General features: G+C 34.6%; 1 non-coding gene across 1 annotated transcript; it reads left to right on the forward strand.

The window, feature by feature from the left end:
* The first annotated feature begins 4,388 nt into the window (after positions 1–4,388).
* Positions 4,389–4,490, forward strand: LOC122125957. The gene has a single exon (XR_006150816.1). It is a non-coding gene; the product is annotated as a U6 spliceosomal RNA (small nuclear RNA).
* The last annotated feature ends 455 nt before the right edge of the window (positions 4,491–4,945 follow it).

A 4,945-nucleotide genomic window follows, 5' to 3' on the forward strand; every position in this document is an offset into this window, starting at 1 on the left:
TGTGGGCTATCAGTGAAGCCATAGGACAACCTGTGAACATAGGCCCTGGGTTCAAATCCCAGTCCTGACACCAATGGCAGGATATCACAAGAGACTCATTCCTATGCATGGGAATATCCATTGAATGAGTAGTTCATGCATCCGTCTAGTCTAAAATTGGATGCAATAGTCCTAGAATGTTGATTGAGCTTAACGTATAGTTTATTAAGCATGAAAAGAATATTATTCCTTCAATGGTGGTATAATAAATACCTAAGAGTTGGTAGGAACGTAGTAGGTGTCATTCAATCATAGATAGACGGCGCTGGCACTCTTTAACAATATATATTACTTTGTATACCACCGTCTGCCTATCCATGTATCGCTGTTTTGGCCAAACCTGGGGGTCGATCTCAGTGCCTGGGAACCACTTGACAGCTTCATTGGCTAGAGGCTGCCATGCTCAAACTCAAACATTCATGAATTGGGCCTGCTAGGCCCTGAGTTCAGATCTTAGCACTGCCAGGCATGATGGAGAACACATCTAAAATCTAGATTCTATGTGATAGGATGTAAACAATGTAATAAATTGTATAAGTGTCATAAGAGTCAATACAATAAATGGGAAATAAATTAATAAAACAGGAAATAAAATGAATAAACGCACCAAACACAATATGGACTGAACATCTGAACGGAAGTATAAATCCTATTGTTAAAATGTATATAAGGAGTAACTTTTTCCAGGACTGAGGCTTGAATTCAGTCCCCCTAAGAGGAGGGAATGGCGGGAGATCCTGAGATACTTGCTTCTGGACCTAGGAAGAGTCATGACATGCGATCAATCTCATCCTTGAATGAGTAGTTTGTGCATGATGCGAGTAGGAAATGATATGCATGACTCATGTGGTATAGATTATTTGTAAAGAAGAGTTAATGAAGCATGACAATAATTATCACAGACATGAAATTAATGCATCAGAAAAGATCCAAATATAGGTACTCACAGATTGGATTTCATCACAGGTCACCATCAATCCTACTCTATACAAATATGTACTTATTTGCTTTCTACCTTCAACTTATGAATGGATGACTATTATGCTCCCCACTCTCCCCCCAAGGGGCTCAAATTCAGGTTCTGGGAATGATGAGCTCCTTTGTCGCTCACAGGCTGGTGTGCGCATCTGGACCCATTCACCAATTGGGCCTGCTAGGCCCCGAGTTCAGATCCCAGTCCTGCCAAAAGATTCATCTTCACGTCAGAAGCCAATGGTTGCATCTGTTTTCCTTTCCTGTGCAAGTCTTGGGTCTCAGCAAGGATAGAGAATGCATGGGCCACCCTGTGGTCATGGGAATAAGTTGTTATCCATGTCAGCCCAGTTATACCTGTCATCATATACATAAGAAAATACACAATACATCCATGAATAGCATACAAAATAAACACAATAAGTACACTCAATGCACGATGCAGTCCACACACGAATGTGAATATACATCCCATATTTAAATGATGCATTGAGCACTATTTTGGCCTCCCTGTGGCTCGATCTCAGTTCCTGGGAAGAGCCCATCTCCTTACTGACTCAAAGTCTGGTGTGATCACATGGACCGATTGGGCAGTTGGGCCTCCTAGGATCTGAGTTCGAAGCCCAGCACTACCAAAAATTCACCCTGATGTGAGAAGCCAGTCATTGCACCTGTTTTCCTGTGCTGTGCAAATTCTGAGTCTGAGCCAGGATGGAGAATATATAGGAAAATGATGTCAGCTTATATTTCCATAATTCATTCATCTGCAATAACAATTTGCAAGACTGGAGATGTGAAGAACTTAGACATGATTTTATTCTCATTCATTTGGAAGATTAATCTTTAGTCATCAGGAAAGTTTAAAAATGGCTTAGAATTTATTCCTAACTACCAGTTTTTATAAATGGCTTTGTACAATGGTATGTGAGTATTTTATTTTACAAAGGATAATTTTTTCTACTACCTATAAGTTTTGGAATGAGAAGAAAACTAAAATTTACTACTTAGAGGAATGTGATAGAAATAGAAGACAGATTTTATGTTTGTCACATCTCTCATCAGTACCCATATTCAAGACTTAAAGTCATATTTATTACTATGTTAGACAGATAGGGAAAATATATAATAAGGCAACACATGATAAGGCAACTATTAGTGACATTTTAGAATGTACCTTCTTATGTGATGAAATTTACTTTATTAGCTAATATTTGGATTTGGAATATGGGAGGCTGATCTATTTAACACATTTCTGAAAGGCACCTACTGAACAACACAAATGGTGGGGGGTACTATTTCTACACTTTAATGAATGGTTGAACTTGTTTGGTATTAGTGCTGAGTACGTAAATCAACTCTATTGTAACTTGCTCGCTACACTTGAAAACCTTTTAATGTCACTATCATCTACTTGTCAAGTGTTATTTTGGTGAATATGATTTGAAAAAGTTTATTTGAAAAGGAATATACTTTCAGGAGATTAAATGTAGGTTACATTGGTTTGAGAATGACAACATTTTTAAACTACAGAACCAAGTTTTACTGAAGTACCAGTGTTTTGAAGCACTAAGGGTCTTCTCAATTAATGTTTTTCTAAATTATATTTGACCTCTAAATCAAGTTTTCCTAGTCTTGGTAGACCAATTATGGATCTATGATTCCAGAAATTATATTTTTGGCTGCACTGAAATCTTTCATTAATCATTAGGAGAGGGGTATTAAAAATAACCTTGTTCATTTGTGATTTTGTTCACTCATATGGGCTGGTCATCTGTAAATTGAAAGTTTGAATTACAGTACTTTCATTCAAATTTTGTGATCTCATCTTTCATTTTAACTTGCCTTGCATTTCACAATTGATTACTGCTAATTCTTGTAAAGAATTGGGGCCCTGAAATATTATAGGAAATGAGAAATTGAGATGAGTCTTCAATTATTTTCTGTTGATATGTTGCATGGGCCTATGTGAGAAGTCATGCCCTTGTTATCTGATGATGCAGATAACTGGGACCTGGTATCCTAGGACCCGTGGGTCCTGCAGAAAAATAATAGCTTTTAGACATCATATCAGCAAAATTTGGGTATAATCAGCAAGAATGCTTCAGAAATATGGAGAAAAACACTTTGCGACCAGCGAGTTAAAACAATAAACAGAGCATCAGAATAAAATCCCTTATATATTAGCAGAAAACAATACTGTTATTTTACCATGTGAATTCCGAAGACCATGAACACTTAGAAGGTATCACAAGTTTATACCGAAGATATTGCATTAATACTTTTTATATTCTAATATATATTCTAAACCTAATTATTTATATTCCAATTTATTTATGGGAATAAATGTCAATATATTTGTCAAATTATCAATTCTAGTAAGATTCACTTTATGAAATTTAAAATCAGCACATATAAATATATAAGTATATATAATATAAAAATTGTTTTGCATTGTTGTGTTGTGTTTAGGGAATCAAAGGCAACTCTGTTTTAAAGTATTATTCCATTACCTCTACCTCAGTTTTTGGTAGAGTTAGACTTAAAGCTTTACCATTTGTAGATTTATAGCCTAGAGGCAAGAGGAAACACTGTGATTAAAACATTACCAATTTAAGGCCTAATATCGAGGAGAAACATATGGACTTCTCCAGGAGCTATGGAAATATTTGGTGGTAGAATGTCAGAAGTGTAAGTTCCTGCTTGGTTGGATGATAGACAGGCCAGGACAATAGGTAATCATGCATATGAACAATTTTTTTCACTTTCTTGGCTTTAGCTACTTTTGAAATGATAAGTACAATTAACAATTATGTTTTGATAAAATACCTTCCATTCTGAACAATTCTGTCTGAACTGTTCATCTCTCTATGATCCCTTGTAACTAAGATTAGCTTTGTTCCAGTAAGACAATCTATGCTTTCAGGAGAAGATATTCTGGTTGGTCTGTTCCTACATGGAAGAAGGGTAAAAGTTTAGGTAGATATTTGTCCCAGCAAGACCTCATTTGGGAAATTTTAAGCTGCAGAAAGTTAGAAGTAGCTCTTAAGCAAGGCTTACTTTGAGTCCATTAGCTCCACAAAGCTAACTCAGTTGATAAATAAATACTTGAAAAGCCACCACCTTTGGACTTAGCTGTAAAGGTTTCAAAGTATGATCAAATTTAAAATGAAAATGACAAAATAGTCATTGACAAAAAAATTGTAAATGTGAGCAATCGAACAAACTATATAAGTTTTTTCCAGTATACACAGATTTTTAGAGAAATGAGATCAATAGCATTTTTAGGAACAATAAGGGTTCCTTGTTACAAAAAGACAACTATGGATACATGCCTTTATAAATATTATATCATTACGTACTTAAATTTAGAGTATACTACATGCTTCAGCCTCAGGTCTACCCAAATTACAACAATACAGAGATTAACATGGCACTTGCACAAGGATGATATAAAAATTTGTGAAGTATTCCATATTTTTCATTCTTCTGATGCAAGAAATGAAAAAAAGTTATTAAAAAGTTGATTACAAAAATACAAGTGTAACATACATGTAATTCATAGAATTAAAGGTTAGTTTGACATCAGTGTATTAAATTTTCACCTTAGAAAGGTAACCTTTACAAAACTTAAAATTAGATAACATTGCCATTTTATCCCAAAGAAATAAAATAAGAACCTAGTAAAAAAAGGAATCTTAAATTCCTTCTATGTGGAATGCAATCTGAAAGGTCACATTTATTAATGAATCTATACATGATATAACAATGTAGAATTCAAAGTATTATATCTAGGACGAATGAAATAGATTATGGACATTATACAAACATAGATATACTTTTTTCAGAAAAGCACTCGGAACATCTTTAGTTTCTATACTATTCATTCCAACAGATAAGTTAAAATTATTTCTGATTAAAAAATTCACAAACTCTG

This window comes from Dipodomys spectabilis, unplaced genomic scaffold, assembly GCF_019054845.1.
Source record: "Dipodomys spectabilis isolate Male_0828 unplaced genomic scaffold, ASM1905484v1 ptg000268l, whole genome shotgun sequence".
NCBI lineage: Eukaryota > Metazoa > Chordata > Mammalia > Rodentia > Heteromyidae > Dipodomys > Dipodomys spectabilis.